This window comes from Pleurodeles waltl, chromosome 5 (genome assembly GCF_031143425.1).
Source record: "Pleurodeles waltl isolate 20211129_DDA chromosome 5, aPleWal1.hap1.20221129, whole genome shotgun sequence".
NCBI lineage: Eukaryota > Metazoa > Chordata > Amphibia > Caudata > Salamandridae > Pleurodeles > Pleurodeles waltl.
The window spans coordinates 477,986,633-478,009,155 of NC_090444.1; the positions used below are offsets into that span (position 1 = coordinate 477,986,633).

Consider the following 22,523-nt stretch of genomic DNA (forward strand, 5'->3'; position numbering starts at 1 on the left):
AATGCTGGATCAGAGAAAGCTAAACTTTCTGAAAAGTAGACAAAATTCTGAATTCAGCAAGGGGTCATTTGTGTACATCCTACAAGTCTTTCCTACAGAATATAACAGCTGAAATAAAAACAATATTGAAATTGAGGTGAAACAAACAGCCATTTTTCTCCACGTTTTACTCTAACTTTTTCCTGCAATGTCAGATTTTTTTAAAGCAATATACCGTTACGTCAGCTGGACTCTTCTGGTTGCGGGGATATATAGGGCTTGTAGATTCATCAAGAACTCTAGGTACCCAGAGCCAATAAATGAGCTGCACTTTGCAATGGGTTTTTATTCTATACCCGGTATACAGCAATTCATTTGCTAAAATATAAAAAGTGAAAAATAGGTATCAAGAAAACCTTTGTATTTCCAAAATGGCCACAAGATAAGGTGTTGAGAAGCAGTGGTTATTTTCACATCTCTGAATTCCGGGGTGCCCATACTAGCACGTGAATTACAGGGCATTTCTCAAATAAACGTCTTTTTTACACACTGCCTTGAATTTGAAAGGAAAAAATGTAGAGAAAGACAAGGGGCAATAACACTTGTTTTGCTATTCTGTGTTCCCCCAAGTCTCCCGATAAAAATGGTACCTCACTTGTGTGGGTAGGCCTAGCGCCCACGAAAGGAAATGGCTCAAAACACAATGTGGACACATCACATTTTTGCACAGAAAACAGAGGTGTTTTTTGCAAAGTGACTACCTGTGGATTTTGGCCTCTAGCTCAGCCGGCCCCAGGGGGGGGCAGAAATGGCCTAAAATAAATGTGCCCCCCTAAACCCCTGGGGAGCGACCCTTGCCTACGGGGTCACTCCCCCTGCGTGACATTGGTGCAAAAACAAAGATCCCCGCCCGGTGCCTAGTTGTTTCTGCCCCCCTTGGGGGCAAATTGACCTAAATCGGCCGATCTGCCCCCAAAGGGGGCAGAAATGGCCTAAATACAATTTGCCCCTCCAGGGGAGTGATCCTTGCCTAAGGGGTCGCTCCCCATCTGTAAAACAACAAACAACAACAAAAAAATCCCCAGTGCCTAGTGGTTTCTGCCCCATTTGGAGGCAGATCGGCCTAATTAAAATAGGCTGATCTGCCCCCCAGGGGAGCAGAAATGGCCTTAAATAAATGTGTCCCACAGGGGAACGGTCCTTGCCTAAGGGGTCGCTCCCCTTGCGTGAAAATCACACAAAAAAAAAAAAAACTCCCTGGTGTCTAGTGGTTTCTGTCCCACTTGGGGGCAGATTAGCCTCATAAAAATAGGCCAATCTGCCCCCAAGGGGGACAGAAATGGCCTACATATTAAAAAAAAAAAAAAAATGATCTCTGGTGCCTAGAGGTTTGTGCCCCCCCCCACCCCCCTCCAGGGGGGCAGAAAGAGCCTTAAAAAAATGCTCCCCTGGGAGCGAACCTTGCCAAAGGGGTCGCTCCCTCATGCCAATTTCATAAATAAAAAAATATATAAAAAAATCCCTGGTGTCTAGTGGGCATTTCAAAAGCCGGATTTCTTTACAATCTGGCTTTTGAAATGCTCAGAGAGACCTTCAAAGGGAAGGAAATTCCTTTCCTTCCCTTTGAAGCCTCTCGAACCTCCTCAACGTGATCGGAAGAGAAATGCTTTCCAGCGCGATGGGAGGAGGCCTCTGATTGTCAGCGCGCCATCGCACCCTGACGTCACGGGGGGTGAAGGGGTCGGGGGTGAAAGGAATAGGGCTTTTCCTTCCAACCCTGCTCCCTCTGGGCTCTGTGCCCAGGACGTAATGGTTACGTCCTGGGCACACGAGTACTGTGCCTCAGGACGTAACCATTACGTCCTGGGCACAGAAGGGGATAAAGCATGCTTTCACTCTGCTTCATATGCAGTGCCCTATGTGCTAAAAATTTCACAAGAGCTAAACTTAAACATTTCCTGGCTGGACTTCAAGCCTTGCACCGCACCACTCATAATACAGACATACTTCTACAGTATTTCAACATGGAGGTCCTTAGAGCAGAATCTGCAACAGGATCCAGATGGCCGAAGGAATATCGTAGTGAAGATATACTGACTGGAAATCTGATGAAGGGACTGCACACTTGGAGCCATGCATACTATCTTACCCTTTCGGCTGACAAATCGTATTAGAATCAGATTGCAAATTAAATAGTAAATACCAAATTTCCTCACACCCCAAAGAAATCTCAACATGGTCAACCAAAGCTCAAAAACACAGTTCAACTCGCTAAATGATAAAACGCTTCGAAAGTAGTTTGTCTTCTGAACATTGTAGTTTGTCTTGAACAGCAGAACAAGAATAAAAGTCAGCAATACCGTTTAACATTTGGGAATACATAATTCATCACTAGCGGGCCCCACCATTCCTGCTTTCCAATTCCCAATCTGTTTCTCCCTCGCATTTCTTTGCTTTCAGGGCCGTGGAGGGATTGGTCCATCTGCGGTGTTTCTCTGAGCTCTCCTGTACTGTATCCAGGCCAACACGCATCCAGAGCAAAGTCTCTGAAGCTATGGATTGAGAAATTTGCAACTAGAGGAGCCTTAATAGGGAAGCTAGGGACGGCAAAGTGTGATGATGCAATATACCTGTGCTAGCAGAATGCTATGCTAAATTGCACACATGGGAAACACACATTAGCCCCAACTATGAGCCAGATGTGAAGACTGATTTATAAAGTAATCCCCCATGTGCAATTATGCTAGGTTTCTTGCCCGGCACTTGGAGCCTTCACTGGCCCCATTATCTTTACATGTGTCGAAGTCGAGAGCCTTGTTTAGCTGCGAGCTCCTTCAACATGTAGCGTACAGCCATGCACTTCATGCAAGCAAAAGAGGTGGCATGGGGGTCAATACAATACAAACACACACAAACAATCCTCTTACCTCAAGTTAACCTATGCTGAAACATCTATGTTGTCATGCTCCTATATGTTGGCAATGATAAAGTTTAGAGAAATCAAAAATATGGTCATAGTTCTGTGTTAACAATAAAAGAGACTGAGGAATACAGATACATGTTACCAAAAGTCCTTCCAAAAGTTGATCTGCACCTTGGGGAGCTTTGCAGCAGGAAGCACCATGCATGCCAGAGACCAACCCTGGATCAATAGCCCCATTTAAAATATTTTCAATCCTGATCATCCTCTTTTGCCTAATCCTCAGTCTTCCACATTGCCTGGCTGACCTACAAAACTAACCACCAGAACTGTTCTAGCAATCAGGGAAAATGGAGGTGAGGCACAAATGCTCCCTCTCCAGGAGGGAAATTCACCTGCAAAATTCTGAAATTCAAAAAGCAGAAAACGTCTGCACCCCAAAAATGTTTTGCCCTACTTAGAACTGGAAAAACACCTTTTCAGAAGCACATACACAACGAAGAAACGTATTCAAACCACTTCATTTGATATTTACTCACCACTGGCCAGAAAAGGGTACCGATGCAAATTTATTGCTGAAACAAGTTACTGAAATCCAGGCCATGCCATTAAGCTTATGAAACGCTGCAGACTAATCCCACAAACCTATACAGAATTCTGGCTTTTGCCGCTGGACTAACTCACAATTATTTACATGCCGAAGTACAATTGAACCTCTCTGTCACCTGAGCCAGAGTGACAGTGCATGACTATTCCTCAAATGGGTATATTTTATGTGTTAATCCATTTCCCCACTTAAACAAATGAGCAAAGAACAAAGAGGCAGTTAGTTATTTACAACCCAACAAAATGTATTGATTTAATTACATGTACTCCTTTGGGGGTAAATCACGTTGCTAAATTTGGCAGACCATCTAAAATGTGAAAATAAGAAAAACCTGAAAACCAGATTGTTATTCTGTGCGTTTAATAGATGTACAAAATATAGGAAAAGGACTAAATAAAAATATGCTTGGGTGGTCAATAAAGCTATACAGTCAATTAATGCTGAAACAAACACTACAAATGAAGTACCTAGACCATTTCTACTTCTGATCTATATTAATTGTTAATATGCCTCTATAAACACTCTTTGTAGAGACCACTAAGAATTTTTAATGATAACATTTTGTTAGCTCAATAATTTGGAAAATAACACTGAAAGCATTTCTGTTATCAGTTAAAATGCAACGGAGCAGTTGCCGCCAATCAATTCTTTTTTCTGGGATATTTGACTACTTTGCTAAAGCATTACTCAGCTTTTTTATGGTCGAGCGCTCCAACGCTTCCGACCTGTTATCTATTCTCTGGTTTTAACCACACCCTCTCACGCCCAACACTTTCATTTGTTTGCGGGTTTGCGTTTCAAAGTTTTTAATTTTATTTGTTAAAGGCATGCATACGTCATGTCTTTTCAGGTGTTTAGCCCTCAGAGAGCACCGGCCAACCACTGTTAACATACGCAGCGTCCATATTTTTTGCGGACGGCTTGTGGACTACTTTTTTACTTTTAGCTTGACCTTCTATTGATCAGCAGTATTGGAGCGAATCGCATAACTACAAGTCACTTGTTATTGTTACATCTTTCAGTCATGCTCATGGCGCTTACAGTTTTTATGCAGAGGAAACTCGATCCGCAGTATTGGAGCACTTTATGCAAATCACTCCAATATTGCTGATCTAGTTCCCGCTGTATAAAAATTGAAAGCACCATCAGCATGGCTAAAATAATAAACAAAATACAATGACAAGTAACTGGCAATTATGCAAATCCCTCCAATACTTCTGATTGAGTTCCCGCTATGGTCAGCAATACTGGAGCGATTTGCATTGTTTTTCATATTCTTTCTTTTCCAGTCGCACTCATGGCAGACATGGCGCTTTCAAATTTTATAAGGCACAATGGGCAATATTAGAGCACTTTAGATGACTACCAGTTACTTCCTATTTGTTTATTTTGTTTCTCATATGTGCTCATGGTGCCCATATCGCTTTCAAGTTTTACACAGAGCAATGGGCAATATTGGAGGGATTTGCATAACTATCAGTTGCTTATCATTTTTTTGTTTTTCTTTCACGCTCATGGTGCTTTCAAGTCTTACAGAACGCAGTGGGCAGTATTGGAGCGTTTTGCAGGACTACCAGTTACTTCATGTTGTTTCTTAGTTATCTCATGTCACAGTTACAGAGAGGACAGTGTACCCCATCCGCACACAGCTTACAAAATATCAGCGCAAAGCTTCTTTAACTATAATAAAGCACTTAAATGTTGTTCATCAATGTACAGAGCTGTGATACTCTATCCTTCACAATTCTTTTTTCACTGTTTCTCATTAAAAGTTCGCTTTTGTCACGCATGATCTTGTAGAACTGCTTGCTCAGTGATATTATGTGGCAGGAAAGGACCAAATTATGTGGCAGGGTTAACACCAATTTATGTGGCAAAAAAGTCTACTTATCCATTTACAATGCCAACAGCTCTAACTCTCGCAAATGGGAGACCTATTGCATTACAAATGCTTATTAATTAAATGGTTTTAAGTTGTGAGAACACCTCCAAGGCTTTGCAGAGTGGCTCCAAGTCAGACAACTGTTAGAGGCAGATTACAGGGCACAACAACCGAAGTCGAGAACAGTGGATGAACTATGACTGTTGCACCACGTGGCAGAGGGACTGTCGCACAAAGGCACTGCAATGACTGAGGGTATGTGCACATGGGGCGCTTCTGTACACTATGAGGGCATCAGAAGGCCTCTGCCTTCTTGTAATTCGGATCATGATAGGCTTGACATGAGCGCTGAAGCTGCTTCCCCCCAGCTCTTCCATATTTGGACACAATATGGGAGCATGGACAAGATTCCTTTTACAAGTTTGGGTTATGGGACAGATGGCCATTGGCTTTTTGCCCTGGGGTCTAGGAGTTGTGGATTACTGTTTGTTTAAGGCTTACCCAGACACTGTAGCATTTGCGTCCTGCATGCCTTAGCCCAGATAAGGCTTAGAGGGGCTAAGGCGTGCAGGACCCCAACATACATGATTGCAGCCCACCACAAGCCAGTGGAGGTGATCTGACTCCATGTCTTAACAATGCGTAGAACATACCACACTACTTGACATAGCATACAACTTCTCACTTGGAACAAAAGGGGCATGAGCATACTGACCCAAAGATACAAAGTTCTGGTGTATCTCAAGCGGCCCTGGGTAAATATAGCCATCCTGGATTCAATACAAGTAGTGAGTCAAGAAATTGTCAAACTGAAAAGGCAGTGAAGGGGCCAGGTTTATGCCACTGGCATTTCCTGAACTTTAAGCTGGATACGAGCTGGAATTCGAACCTGCTGCCAAGCACAGACAGGGATGGCTGATATGTGCTCTTACAAGGGGGGGCTGGAGGGGGTGGGGGGGGCGGTTGGTGTCAATGTAACATTGTACCTGGTTGATGAGCCCTAAATAAGGTAAAATTGGTCCGGAGTTACTTGTGATCCGGTTCATCAATAAGGACCAGAGAACATTATAGATACCAATTAAAACGAACTGTCACCATACATCAAACCTCCAAATACATTCCTCTGTTACATTCCATCTGTTAGGATAGAAGAGGCTTTGGATTGGTATGGACGTGCAGCGCAGGATCTTCCTTCAGTACTAAAAAGCCTCTTATGCTAACAGATAGCCAGGTATAACGGATATCTATAATGTTCTGTGGTCCGTATTGATGAAGATTAGGTTTAATGACTCACATGGTCCTACTATTGATCCATGCTCTTAATTTGTGCTATAGAAGCCGTGTAGAAGTGACGTAATATGCTGTGAAACATGTGTTGGTTTAAAATTATCAAGCTATTATTTTAGAATACAATGATGTTTAGTTGGTTATTTGCCTTATATTGACATCATCGCATGAAAATACTTAAAACGATCGTCTAACTGTATATGTGAAAATATTGCACGATATGTTAGAAATAAATGGAAAAACTTAAAGTAAAATGTTTTTGACTTTATTGTTTATGTGCCCAGCAAATTTAGTATAAGATCAAATATGCAGTGCTTTGTAATGTTTCTCCTCACTCTGCTACCATCCTCACCAGCTGGAAACACGTCTTCTGCTTCAAAAAAAACCTTTGTGGACTATAATTTTCTACTTACTTATCATCCTATCTCTCTTTTGCCTTTGCCATTAAAGTATTGTAAAACGGGATAAATAAACAACCTTCCACGCATCTGGAACCCAGCTCTATCAAGCCCAATCTCATGTTCGTTCACTCCACAGCACCAGACTGGCCATATTATCTTAGGAGTTAGAATCATTCTAGACTAAGGTGGTTTAGCCACCTTGGTCTTATTGGATCTATCAGCTGCATTCAATATTATTTTATATTGGCTTCTTATCACAACCCTTTAAAAGCTATTCACCCTTATGTGCATGTGTTTTTTTATTTCTACGATGCAATCCATTTCTCTTCCATCCTTCCACTCAAAGGCTGCCCCCCTTTCTTGTTGGGTCCATTGGGCATCACCACTCAGTTCCACGTTGTTCTATATCTATATTACTCCACTTGAATCTTGTTTGGTCCCTCAGCTTTCATATCATTTCGGACGCACATGACACTCAGATTATACTTTCCATATCTGATACTTGTTCCTTAAGGTAAGGAAAATTCTGCCCATGCATGATGTGTGTGTGGCCATCTGGATCAAGAAGAACTGCCGGAATTTAGTCAGAAGACTGAAGTTCTTATCTTTGGGAAACAATCATTTGAGCACCCTTCTGGCAACCTATAGAGCTTAGGCCTACTTCTCATCTGCTGAGTCTGCCAGGAGCCTAGGCTTTCTTACTGGCTGAAATCTATAGCAGCCACTCATCTGATCCTCAATCTGTCTATCACTACATCTGTTCCAGTCCATCTTAGAGAGCTACATTGGCTACCCATAACACAAAGTTCACTTTTTAAACATCTCTGCCTGGACCACAGAGCCCTCAACACCCCTGGACCTGCTTATCTTATGTAGACATTCCTGTCTTATTGTACATCTTTGACTCCACCATCACCACTTAGATTTGTATCCAATGCCCTAAACAGAGCCAGCAGGATGGCTGTGCCTTATAAAATCTTGAAGCTAAACATTGGAATTCTCCCCCCAACACCATCTTCTCTTCTCAGTTAAAAAAAGATGCGCATCGGCGAACTCTTTCGAAAAGGGTGTTCTTTTCCCTGCAATTGCCCATCCTCAGAGACAGGGTACCCTTGGAGTTATTTGTCATGTTGTACAGATTTTAAAACTTAACACTGGCCTGTCCCAAGCAGAGCTGCGAAAGAAAGAGTTTTATTTGTGAGGCTAACTACCCACCATGTAAAGAAAAATCCTAGCTACAGAAACATCAAATAGAAGACATCCGAGCATTGAAAGCCAGAAAGCCGATTCACCTGCTTTTGACCAAGACCATCACCATCGGGACATGGAATGTGAGGACCACGTACGAGACCAGCAAGACAGCCCAAGTGCCAGAGAAGATGAAAAAAAATATATATATATTACAGCCTTGCCTTGCTTGGCATCATTGAGATGAGATGAACACTGTGTAGAAAAAAAGACTGGCTCCAGAAGGAATGCTGCTGTATTCTAGACAAAAAAAAGAATACAGCACACACTTAGGGAGTAGCACTAATGCCAACACCAGCAGCCAAAAGAGCTCTGATTAAATGGGAAGCCCACAGTCCCAGAATCATCACAAGGACCTTACACACAACAAAAGAGAGGGTCAACATGAAGTTATCCAGTGCTATGCACCTGAAAATGACAGCAAAGAAGAGAAAATAGAACAATTTTACAACAGACTGCAGTCCATCCTAGAGAATTGCCTTGACAGAGACATCCGCATACTGATGGGGACGTCATTGCCAAGATTGGAAGTAAAAACAGTGGGTATGAATAAGACATGGGCAATCATGGCCTTGGCGACATGAAGGAGGATGGTGAAAGGCTTGCAAATCTCTGTGCCCTGAACAGTCTGATGATAGGCTGTAGTGCATTCCCACACAAAAGAATGCAGAAGGCCATGTGGGAGTCACCAGACCATTCAACAGAGAATCAGATCAACCCTGTCTGCATTGCCAAGGCGTTCCAGAGGTTCCTGCAGGATGTGAGAGTTGATGAGGAGCAGACATGGCGGCACACTATCACCTTGTCATGGCCAGGCTAAAGCTAAAGCTAAAGCTTAAGGGGGCATGTATGTACCCACCTTTTAGACTTTTCATCCTTGGCATGGTCTCCCTTAACTTTTTGCCTCCGTTTCCCAGGTTGTTGATGTGTGCAGGACTCTGATTTTACTGTTTTTGTTACTCTGGGCACTTTACCACTGCTAACCAGTGCTAAAGTGCAAGTGCTCCTTTACAAAATGTGTATGTAATGGACTTATCCACGACTGGCATGTTTGATTTCCTAGTAAGTCCCTAGTAAAGTGCACTAGAGGTGCCCAGGGCCTGTAAATCAAATGCTTTTGCCACCCACCTAAGTAGCTCTGTAATCATGTCTCAGACCTGCCACTGCAGTGTCTGTGTGTGCAGTTTTAACTGTAAATTCGACTTGTCAAGTGTACCCACTTGCCAGGCCTAAACCTTCCCTTTTCTTACATGTAAGACACCCCTAAGGTATGCCCTTGGTAGCCCAAGGGCAGGGTGCAGTGTGTGGTTAAGGTAGGACATATAGTAATGTATTTTATATGTCCTGACAGTGAAATATTGCTAAATTAATTTTTCACTGTTGCAAGACCTGTCCCTCTCATAGGTTAACATGGGGCTACCTCTGATTAAAGTGTAGATTCCCTTTGGGAGCAGATAGGCATGTGGAGTTTGGGGTCTCTGAGCTCACAATTTAAAAATAAATGTTTTTAGTAAAGTTGATTTTAAGACTGATTGAAAATGCCACTTTTAGAAATTGAGCATTTTCTTGCTTAAACCATTTCTGTGACTCTGCCTGTTTGTGGATTCCCTGTCTGGGTAAGTTTGAAAGTTGGGCTGGTTGCATCTCTCACTATACAGTGACACAAAGGGAGCTGGGGTGTGAGCCTTCTGTGCTAGGAGGGAGGGGAGGAGTGGTCAGTCACACCTGAAAGGGCTGTGCCTGCCCTCACACAATGCAGTCTCCAACCCCTTGGTGAGTGTCTGGGGCCTGGCCTGGGCAAGGCAGGATTACACCATCAAGAGAGAGAACTGAAGAGCTGTGGAAGAAGAGCTGCCCTGCCTGTGCTTTGTGGAGCTATCCTGCAGTTGCTGCTTCTGCCTGTGCTAGAGGACAAAGACTGGACTTTGTATTACCTTCCTTCTTGTGAATTACTCTCCAAGGGCTTGATTTAGAGCTTGCCGCCTGTTATTTGAAGTCTAAGGGACAGCAAAGACTTCTCTCTGCCAACACCTGGAGTCTCTGGAAAGACTCCTACTCTGCCCTGTGGTGCCCATCCAGTTCTCGAGACCCTGAAAGGAGAAGCTGGCAGCCCAAGAGTGAGAAACCCAAGCACTGACCGTCATGTGGGGAAAAGATCGACAACTCCGATCTGCTGTAGAAAAATCAACGCGCCGCCGGCTTCGCAGCACGAAATCGACGTGCCGCCGGCTTCGCGACTGAAAATCGACACTCGCCTGCAACGCGACTGGAAGATCGACGCCAGGGGCTGGAGACACGATGCACAGCAACGCTAACGGAGGCTGGTGAGATCGCAACCCCCACTGCATGGTTTTCGGATAATGCAAGGCCTGCCCAGACCCGGGTGCGCTGACTGGATCGACGCATCGCTCTCCTGCGGTTGAGAAGAAATGATGCACGCTGACCAGACTAAAAGGAGAAATTACGCAAGGTCTCGCTTGCGAGTGAAATCGACGCATCGCAAGCCCTTTTCGACGCACACTTGTCCGTGCAGGGTTATTTCTGACGTGCACAAAGTAAATTTTCACACTAACAGCGTTAGTGTGTGTTTAAAATTACATGAAGACTCTTTTTGCATTTTTTGTAATAACTGGACTTGTATAGTGTGGATTTTTGTCGTTTTGGTGTTGTTCTGTTTAGATAAATATTCTCTATTTTTCTAAACCTGTGTTGTGTCATTGTGTAGTGTTTTCATTAGGTTACTGGGTGTGTTGGTACAAATACTTTACACCTAGCACTCTGAAGTTAAGCCTACTGCTCGTGCCAAGCTACCAAGGGGGTGAGAAGGGGTTAGCTGAGGGTGATTCTCCTTGCTTGGACGGGGGTAACCTGACTGCCAACCAAAGACCCCATTTCTAACACAGCCCAGCCAACGCCAGAGATAGAACACCACCCTCCTCAAAGATGCACAGAAAATGAATACTCAGTTACAAGTTTCAAATCCTGCAAGAACTAGAGGATGTCAGAGACCTAGTAGAATGTCAATTGGAGAACATCACAGAAAGCGTGTCATCATACTCCTAGGAGGAGCTGGGTCCCAAAAAACACCAATATAAAGAATGGATCTCCACTGAAAGCAAAAGAGAGCTGCAGTCAATACCAGCGGAATGACAGCAGAAGCAAAAGCTACAGGTAATACAACAAAACCAGCAAGGAGACGCTTAAGAGTAGACAAGCAAAGATTCATCAATGGTCGTGTCACAGAAGCCCAGGAAAAAGCAAGCCATGTAAACTTGAAAAACTCTACAACAAACTAAGGAAACTCTCTAGCAGATACAGCAAGCCAGAAAAACCTGTTAAAGACAAAGCTGAAAAGACAATAATGGGTAACGAGGGCCAACAATGAAGATGGGTGGAGCACTTTAAAGATGAACTGCTGAACCAGCGGGTGCTGCAGTCTCCCCCAGAAACAAAACCAGCTAACAAGCAATTGACAACTGACTGTAGACCAACTACAGAAAAAAATATGGCAAGCCACTAAACAAATGGGAAGTAGCAGGACACAACATCATACCTGCTGAGGCACTGAAGGCAGACATTGAAACATCAGTAGATATGCTCTACCCAAAGTTTGGGACGGTCTGGGAACAGTTAAAGGTGCTTTCAGACTGGAAGGAGGGATAACTCATCAAGTTCCCCAAGAAAGATGATCTGAGCAACTGCACAAATTACATAGGGATATCTCTTCTATTAACCCCAGGAAAGTGTTCAACAGAATAGAACAAGTCAGTGTTCAGCTGTGAGATCAGTAAGCTGGCTTCCACAAAGACAGACCCTATACAGACGAGCTTGCAACATTGTGCATCATCATTGAACAGTGGATGGACGGGAACTCCTCCATCTATACTAACTTTATCAACTATGAGAAGGCATTCAACAGCGTAGAAAAAGAGATCCTTTGGAAACACCTCCGAAACCACGGTATGCCAGATAAACTCGTAAGTATCATTAGGAACTCTTACAAGGGTTGACCTGCAATATAGTCCTTGGAGGACAACTCACAGAAGCCTTCCAAACGAGGTTCAGAGTCCACTAGAGTTGTTTACTTTTGTCTTTTCTCTTCTTGCTGGCCATAGAGTGGATCATGAAGACATCCACAGCAAGGAGAAGAAATGGGATCCAATGGACCCCTTGGATGCAGCTCAAAGGCCTGGACTTTGCAGATGACTAGGCCCTACTCTCACATACCCATCTGCAGATACACGAGAAGAGCAATAAGGTGGCAGCCACATCAGCACAACTTGGCCTCAACATTCACAGGGGCTCCTGAAGGCTAACAAACAGCACAACTGCAGTCACTCTTTCAGGCAATGCACTGGAAGAGGTTGAGGCCTTCACATACCTGGGCGGTATCCTAGACAAGCAGGATGGCGCAGACGTCAATGTTACGGCAAGAATCAGCACAGCAAGTGCTGTCTTAATTGACCTAAAGAAGATCTGGAACTCCAAGGACCTAACACTGACAACAAGATTAGGCTTTTTAACACCAAGATAAAATTGCTTCTTCTATATGGAGCAGAAACTTGGAGGACAACAGTGATCTCCAGCAACAAAGTCCAGACCTTCATCAACACTCGGCTGAGGAAAATCCTCTAATCTGCTGGTCAAACGCAGTCAGCAACAACAACCTGTGGCAGCAGACTTTCCAGCTCCCTGCTCATGAAGAAATCATTAAAAGACACTTTGACTGGATAGGTCACACCCTCTGTAAGTCTGCATCAAACATCAGCAGGCAAGCCTTGACCTGGGAGCAGCAAAGGAAAAGAAGAAGGCGAAGAAACACCTGGCACCAAGGCCTCAAGGCTGATTGCAAGGAGATGGGTCACACCTGCAGTCAAACTGAAAGAAAAGCCAAGGACAGAGGTGGCTGCAGAGTTCTGATTGATGGCCTATACCCCAGGAGGGGTAGTAAGTATAAGTAATTGTTGACTGCATCTTTTGACAAACTAGATACAACACAAATAATTGGCTGAAAATGACAGCTTCTCAAAATCCCTCACCTATAATGGTGTGCTGTTTTGTTGCTTCTCCTCAGTAGGGAGAGGTTGGCTACTAATTTCTGAAATACATTATTCACTGGAAAAGGTATCACGTTTTCACTGATAGTTCATTATTCATAAGGAAATAAATTCCCAATAGGACGATGAATGGATTAAACATACAAGACCCTACAAGAGCAGTATAGTGTTAAGTGTTTCTGAATATTTTTAACCTGTTTTGGAATATCAAAATATACTTCCCTAACTTCAGAAATGCTGTTAAGAAAAAACATAATTTGGGGAATATTTCTCTGTTCGACAGGTGGATGTATTTTGATAGATTGAGAAATGTGAGATTGTAAATAGTTGTAAAACGTATGAGCAGCATCTACTGAACAATGGCTTTAAAAGAGCAAAGGAAACACCTATGAAGTTGCTTCAGTGAGATAATACAGACACCCTGCTTTACAGTCCAGCCAAGGACATTCACAATCAGCTTCTGTAAACATCTTGTGCCCACAAACTTTTATCCAACCAGTGTCCCATGATTCTACCATCACTGCAGCATGGGAGCTCAGTAACAGCCGGGGTGTCTATTGTAACAAGAGCCCGGCGAACCCAATACTGTCGCCTACTACTGTAACAACAGCTAAGGTGGTTTAGATGCAGTCTTGGAACACAATGTCTCCTTCCAGACCCACACATCCCACCAGCCAGCGACTCAACAGCAGCTCTGGGAACATGCGGGTGGACAGCGCCCACCCACTATTTTCACAGGATGGTCACCGTACACCCGCCAAGAAGTTGGGCCACAGTAAAATATGATGTCATTGTCCCGGTCTAATTTGCTGACACCGGGACACACAGCAGCGTCTGTATGTTGTCTGTTTTCCCTTCACAGCAACAACGTGCAGGCAGCAAGGGGGGCATTTATGTTTAAAATTCAATATGGGCCCAAAACAAAGATGGAATTTAATGGGCCAGCAGCTCTCCTGCTGTTTCGGAGAGATGCTGGCTGGGAGCTATCAGAGTCTCACACATACGTGCCAATACACTGTAGAGGAAACAAAGGCAAATGTTATCTTTTGGCAAGTAATTTAAAAAACTACGATTTGGAGGCACGCTTTTGACTTAATTCAATTGCTGTGCATATGCATGAACTTTAAGAATGTGGGATGCATTGGTATGGATGAGCATTCGCACACACCAAAAAATACACAAAACAAAAAATAAATGCCAATTTTTTTAATGTAATTCTTTTATGGTGCTACTCTTTCCAATTAGGTTGTCTGGGTGCTTTACATCACACACATTTTGAATTATCAATAAATCATACAAGTGTGCAAATCAATATACAGAATGTAATTGTAATTATATAACGCTTACTACCCCTGTTGAGGTATCAATGCGTTTTTCAGCGAGTAGCACACTACTGCAGAACCCCAAAAGGATTAGTGGTGGATCAGTATAGGGAAATTTGATGATGTGTTACAGAAAGTGAGGATTACAATTTGTAGGAATCACATGTCCTTCATAGATCACTTTGCTATATTAGAAGGGTTGTGCTATATTGGAAAGGTTGAAATTTATGAACTGCAGGTAATAAAAGGATCGGTGTTAAAATCAGTAGCCTACTTACCTTTTTAGATCAAATAAAATTCTGTCATGTGCATTTACAAGGTGTCCTTTGCCGAAACACACTAACCCTATATACCCATTCGAGTCAAAACTGTGACTAGACAAAACTTTGATCTCTCCAGCAGGAGCATTAACCACCAGAGTTATCTTACCATTAATATTATTCCATGAGGTTTACTGGACACACATCTGCAGATGGTGCCTTAATACAAACAAGATATTTTAAGAAGTAGTCTTTGCAACTAATTAAGCCAGAACTGATTAACTCTCACATTTCTCTTTGTTGCAAATGTTTTGTAGCAGTTTTTTTTTTTTAAAGTAGATGTTGGTTGTCAGACTGCTTTCCATGACTCCACCCCTGTGTATAAACACTCTTTCAATTGCCACAACTTCCTCCCAAAATTATGGGGTCCCAAAGTGAGGATTTTCAAATTCCTGCTCTGCTATAAGAACTACGCACACAGCAGTGGCACAGCTGCAAAGCCGTTTCAGCCCTGGGATATAGCTTATGGGGTGGAGGTGGGAGAGATGGGGTGAGGTGCCCCTTTAACCATTTTTTAGTCAGGTCTTGACCGGATAGTGAAAGTGGGGTTGACTGTGTGCTACAACAGTGACCTCAAATCACTGCAGACAGAGTATTGATGGATGAGCCACTATATTAACAGAGATTGCTGAGCAAAGGTTCTGCCAAGGCTCTAGGAGCCCTGAAAATATTTACCATGTAAATAAAACTATATAAAATATAATAAAGATGCTTCAAAATAAGTATATTTTGATAACATGTGGAAGCTTTTCACTTTAATTTCCAGATTTAATCAATGCGGTTCCTAACAGTAATAGTTTGAAAACGTAAACTTGGAAATAATGAGGGCTCACCACATGCTGCTAATTCCACTAGTGAAATTACACTGAAATATATGATCAAAGTGATAGCTAGAATGCTTGTGGGTATTCTGGTGGTACAGATTCCAGGGAGAGCTATCCTTCAGTTGGACTGGTGAATGTGGGAAGTTGGTTTAAATATAGTTATGCCAAGAATAAGAACAAGATAAATATCTGCTGCTAAATGTTGGTGACAACCTTTTGAGGGCAGGGTGTGTGCTTAGCTTGTAGCACTTAACTTGTAGCACTTAGTGCTTCATCTACTGCAGTTACTGTAGTTAGTGAGACACCAAACTTTATCCCCATTTGGGCTGTTAATTTCTTCAGACAGGGAACTCAAGAAACAGGCTTAAGTAGTGATCAGCTTTCATCCGTTACATCTAGTAAAGTGCTCAAATGCACTCATATTGGACCTGCTAAAGATATGTACAAGGTCTTAAGATCTAATGTCACTTCCTGTGAGGTCATGGATTGTGATGCCACTTCCTGTAATGTCATGCGCAATGTCACGCTCTGTGATGTAATTTGCATATTGCCAAACGTGGTTAATCCTCCCCACTATTTTTTTTTTTGCTCAACAGCAACCTGTTGGTGAACGTTCCGCACAGCACACCAAATAAAATACTTCACGTAAAACTGTTACATGATTTAGCCCATCGAGACAAGAAAAGGTCTAAAACAACCCTTCCGCTCACAACAATGAAAAGTTTAAAATAAGCTGTTGTGAAATGTGCTTGAGTCATACAACTATACGGCAACGTTGTACTCGACAAGAAAAGGATGAAACCAATTCAATGTTCGAAAGAAACACACCCACTCCACACACAAAAGAATGAGCTCACCTTCCAAATCAGTTTCGCTAAGTGTACCATATTTGCTTCACACTGTCCTCAAAATGCTTCCACACATTTTATTTGTGGCAGCTCAGAAAATAGACGTGAGATAAAAAGCTCACTTGCAATATTTTAAGTGCTAGTGTGTTTATTCAGATAACACACGTGTCCTTGGACTGTGCAATGACACTCAACACACGTAAAGGCTTTCAGCTTTTCAGAAGTGTGGTTGGAAGGGAATAAACTATATGGGAGATCCTGGTTGAGTGCAAGAGGTTTGAAGGAAGGTTCCGAACTGGTGATGCTTATGTTGCAGTATCGAGGTATAACATGCTGCTGGGTAGGCTGACGCTGCCACTCCTACTTACGTCCCAGTTTGTGAATGTGAGTCAGAGCCTTGTGTTTATGGTAAAGAGAAATAAGGGGACGAGACAGATCTTTAGTGTTTTCAGGAACTGATGTTCTGTGCTCCTTTCCTGCCAAGCACTGAGCTGCAGATTTGGCTCTCTGTAAAAAGTGGAGGGTCCTGCCAGTTCAAGTTTTTCTGAATGCATATTTTCAAATATATACACACCGCACAGTCCCCCTCAGAAGATAAGTAATCAACCATCTAGACAATTAATGGAGGCACAGTTGGTAATGGGGCAAGCACTACAATTCAAATAAATGAATTTAAGTTCAATTAACACAACAAGGAGGTTGGTGATGACTGAATATCCCAGACGCGCGCGAGAGAGAACTTCTGATTTGCGTCGAGGAGCCACGTGGTAAAAAAGGGCCAGGATGAGGGTAGGTGGAGGATAGGCTATTTTTGCTGATCAATGTGCTAATACTGTGCGCCTGATTTTCAAATGTAAAAATAATCTTTTCCGCCAATGATGCTCTACACACGCCAAGCAAGGGACCCTAATTTTTTGGCTCTTACTGTTATAGGTACTTAAAGTACAATCGCAAACAATAAAGTAGTACATCACAATTCATAGCCCTACTCTTCAAGATGAGAACAGAAGGAATCAACCAACCCAATCATCTAGACATTAATCTGGGCTGCCATTAATCCCACCTGCAATCTGTTCCACTTTAATTTCTGTTGAGGGCTTTCACTTGTGCAGCACACCTTCCACACAAGGAGATACTTGGAATACACCTCATGTGGGGACCAGAAGGCTTCACTGCTGCAGCACACTGAAGAGAGCAGCTCTTCGGGGGCACTATATATTTGTCACCTTGTGACAAAATGGAGAAGGTCAGATCGTTTAGGAAGTGGTTCAGGAACTGAGAGGCTGTTACACATATGCCACAATCAGGCATTTCCTGCAATCAGACGCTCGCCCCTGAGGACTACTCAAAACAAAAACACAAACACACCCCCACCTCCCAAACCACTAAATGTCCCCGCATTCTAAAAACTAGCCAGGAACATGTGTGACCAGATCACCAGTATTACACCCTCCACCTTAGAAGACATGCCAAAAATAAACACTGATCAGGATAAAGAGACCTTTTTTACAATTATAAACGCCAATGCGTACTTGACACCTTTTGTGCTCAGGTCTCCATAAATGGACTGCTTTAGATAACATGTAGGAACCCTGTACTTTGCCTCCAAAAGATATGCATTTCTCTGGTGTATACCCCAATCGGCGATCACCCTTATCAGCCCTCCACCATCGGCTGTAATGTACCTCTGAAAAATATTTATATTCTGGAAATTAAATCACTACGAATAAGATGCTAAGCATTTTGTGAAACTTCTGTGGTTGCTCACTCCATCAAGAGAGGGATTTCTTGTTTATTTGTCCCCAGCACAGAAATAGACATTGAACTTCTAGGAGTCCACTCCCTTCTATAATAGCCAATGACGATAAGTAATTAGCATGTTATTTTGTACAGGTCATCACCAATAACCAATTACTTTCTGGTATTTTGCTATGTAAAATGTATTACTAAGACCTCACGATCTACATTCCATGCAAACTACATCTAAGTGGACCATACTTTGTCTCGGCACCTGGATTATAGCAATGTCATAATTTAAAGGATTCCTACCAGATTAAAGAGCTCCAGTCAGACAGATTGCCACTATGCAGTTCAGGTCAGTACTGTAGAAATGTATTTGCATCTCTACTACTGCCTACCCTGGGATCTGTTACAGCAACAAATGAAATGTAAAATCATTTGTACTAACCATCTTTTTCCCCACGGGCGGCACTCTTTCTGGGCAAACTGCAATACTAGTCTCGAAAGTTCCCAGTCTGTTCCAGCGCCCAACAAACTCTTAACAACCCCACTTTAGAGCACAATGGAGTCCGAGTCAAAGACTAACTCATTCGGTCTCATGCAAGTCATTGCAGCTTAAATCTTCCCAGTGTGACTTTCTTCCTTCCTATGTAACCTGACATACCTCAGCACCAAATACCATTTGGTGTGTGAGCACTCAAGTAGCAAAACCATTCACAGACAGAAGTGCTAGGCAACTGCTGGTTTTATACAGTATGTACTAGAATATAACTCGAGAGTGACAGGGCGCATCCCATTGAGTTTTAGCAGCTAAGAACAGAGATCTGGTAACCTAATTTGAAAAATAAACCTGATTGGGAGTTAAGCAACATTCTCCATACAAGTATTTGCATACAATACGGTTGCTGCATGAACAGAGGCAGTGGATCAGTTGTAAGATCATCTCATTTTGGTGAGGGGAACTGTTAGAAATTGGGTTTCTGGTTGGCTAAAGTATTCCCCTCAGCCAGGCAGAACATACCCACTCTAGACAGAGCAAGGGAGTTACACGTCCAAAATAACCCCTGCTCACCCCCTTGGTAATTGGCACGAGCAGTCAGGTTATTCCCAGAGGAAATGTGTAAAGCGTTTGCACAACACACACCACACACAAGTGACGCACTATCTCCTCCACAAAGGAAACACACCAGATTAAATGAAAATATACTGTATCGTACACAACGCAATTATTAGACCAAACATCACATATCAGTACTATCCTGCTACCTTAGCAGTTGTCAGAACGTTATGCATTAGTTGCTCTGCAAACTAGCAGTAGTCACATATAACACACAGGTTACACAGTATTCTGCAACATAAGCAGTAGTCAGGAAACACGTTTTTACACCAAAGCACTTGTCATAAGCATATCATAAAATGCCCATAGTAGGAACATTAGAAAACATATGGCAGGTCATCAAAACATATTAGTATGTTATGCCCATAATAGGAACATGTTCATACATATAGCAATACATCAAACATAGGTAGGCAATATATAAATTCAAGTCTGTAGAAACAACTTTGAATTAAGTATACAGTTCCTGGTAGGGAATACCTGTTTGTCTGATGAGGCATCTCCACTGCCTAGAAGATGAGAAAATGGGTCCCCGGTGATCCTCTGTGCAAAACGTGGGCCTCCCTTATCCTTGGCCAGAGGAGGGCGGCACGCGCCTCCTCTCTTTTATGGACGGGCCATTCTGGAGACCGGTGATCACTAGGGCCCACCATGGGCCTCAAACAGCCCTCACAAGAGGGGGGGCCAATGTCCTCGGGATAATGGGGGAGGAGTGGGGGAGCCACGCACACCTCTGACTTTGTAACAGGCCCCTACAGGGTCCAGTGATCTCCTAGGGTCTCCCTCGGGCCTGTCCTGGCCCTCTGCTGTGGGGGAGACCACAAATGAAAATACTGGCCACGCAAGGAAGTCTGGGGCATCTGGGAAGCAGGGGGAGCCTCCGGTGAGGCTTCCCTCCCCCTGCCCGGCAGAAGTCCTCCAGAAAGGGGCCTGGTGGGGCGAGGGAGCATCCGATGAGGCTTCCTTCCCTCCCGACCAGCTCCTACAGCACTCGGCAGCCCTCCCGGCCGTCGGGAAGGGTGCAAGACCAAAGTCGGTGCCTGCCAGTGCCCCAGAGGTGCTCCACAGAGCGCTAGTCACCCTGGGGGCACGACAGAAGCGCTCTGGCTCCATATTTACTGTAACTGGATACTTCTGGTGCCCCGGGGGCACGGAAAGGCAGAGCGACTCCGGCGCTGGAAATCACACAGCCAGGGTTGTGGCAGTGATTTCTCTAGGCAAAAAAGGAATGCACGCTTTTTCAAGCGCACCACACCAGCGAGGGGAAAGCACTTCCAAGCGCTAAGGAAATCCCTAACAGAGCACTTCCCCCAAGCACTTAATCTCAGTCAAAAAGGTGAGGCACCCCTCGAGCTTCAGGGTGAATGCAGGGGTCAGGGCCACAGCACCCTGCACGTGGGGAGCAAAGTTGGAAGAAAAGGCCCACAGGTGGAAGGCCCAACAACAGGCCAGCACAAGGAGTATGCAGCAAGTGGAAAGTCCTCTTCAGTGACCAGGCAGGTCACATGTCAGCACAGCAGCAGTAGTCCATGGCGGTTCCTGGTGAGTTCTTCCAGCAGTTCAAAAGATGATTAAGAGTCTCCAAATTGTGGGGAAAATTTCCCTGTACTTACACTTAGTCCTTACAATGTTTTACAATGGTAGGGAGAGGAGGTTCCAGCCAGTTACAACTGGTTCTGGGAGTGCCCCTTCTCTCCGTCAGCACAGCCTCCAAACATCAGTGGGGGGTTAATGACCCTATTGTGTGAGGCAAGGGCACAGCCTTTACATATGTAGGTGTCCCCCGCCTCTCCCTTCTCTCAGGCCAGGAAGACTATTGAGTATGCAGATGCACCTCTGTGACACCTCCATCCTCCTTGTGTACAGGCTGTCTGAAAAGTATGCACAAAGCCCCAACTGTCACTCTGCCCAGACGTGGATTGGAGTCAAGCTGCAAAACACCAGAGTCATAAGCACAGATAAATGCGCACTTTCTAGAAGTGGCATTTCTTCTAATAGTAACGAAAAATACACCTACATCAGTAAGCAGTATTTATTATCACCATCACAACCATACCAAACATGCCTACCCTACTCCTCATAAATCAGACAATACCCCTTACACATAAGGCCAGGCATTCCTAATGTAATCCTATGAGAAGGCAGCACTCACAGCAGTGAGACACGAAGTTAGGCTGTTTGTCACTACCAGGACAGGCCACGCAAACTGGCACATGTCCTGCCTCCTACATACATGGCACCCTGCCAGAAACAGTTAGGGGAGGGGAGCAGAAACAGTGAGGGGAGGGGAGAAGAAACAGTGAGGGGAGGGGAGCAGAAACAGTTAGGGGAGGGGAGCAGAAACAGTTAGGGGAGGGGAGCAGAAACAGTCAGGGGAGGGTGGGTGGGAGGGGAAAAGAAACAGTGAGGGGAGGGTGGGTGTGAGGGAGGGAAAAAGAAACATTGAGGGGAGGGTGGGTGTGAGGGTGGGGAAAAGAAACAGTGAGGGGTGGGCGGGTGTGAGGGAGGGGAAAAGAAACAGTGAGGGGAGGGTCGGTGTGAGGGAGGGGAAAAGAAACAGTGAGGGGAGGGAGGGGAAAAGAAACAGTGAGGGGAAGGTAGGTGGGAGGGAAAAAGAATGGGTGGGAAGGGAGAAGAAACAGTGAGGGGAGGGTGGGTGGGAGGGGAGAAGAAACAGTGAGGGGAGGGTGGGTGGGAGGGGAGAAGAAACAGTGAGGGGAGGGTGCAGCCAGCACTTACCGCGTCATAGCTATTTTTTGCAGAATAAATAGGGCCCGAGTCACAGCAAGAGCAGCTGATGGATAGAGTAATACTAATCAAGCATAATTAATCTATGCTTAGTCCATACACCACAGAAAGAAAAGCAAGTGGACCAACGCGGAGCTGGGGTAGGTGTGCTGGACCGGTTAAACTTTTGAAAAATGTTCATACTGATTGGACTACTTAAGCCCAACGCCATCCCTATGGGGCC

The 22,523-nt window shown here is 44.0% G+C and overlaps 1 protein-coding gene across 1 annotated transcript in view; it reads right to left on the reverse strand.

The window, feature by feature from the left end:
• PPP1R14C (protein phosphatase 1 regulatory inhibitor subunit 14C) overlaps positions 1-22,523 on the reverse strand; it is a 292,882-nt gene that overhangs the window by 178,078 nt on the left and 92,281 nt on the right. The window lies entirely within an intron of this gene.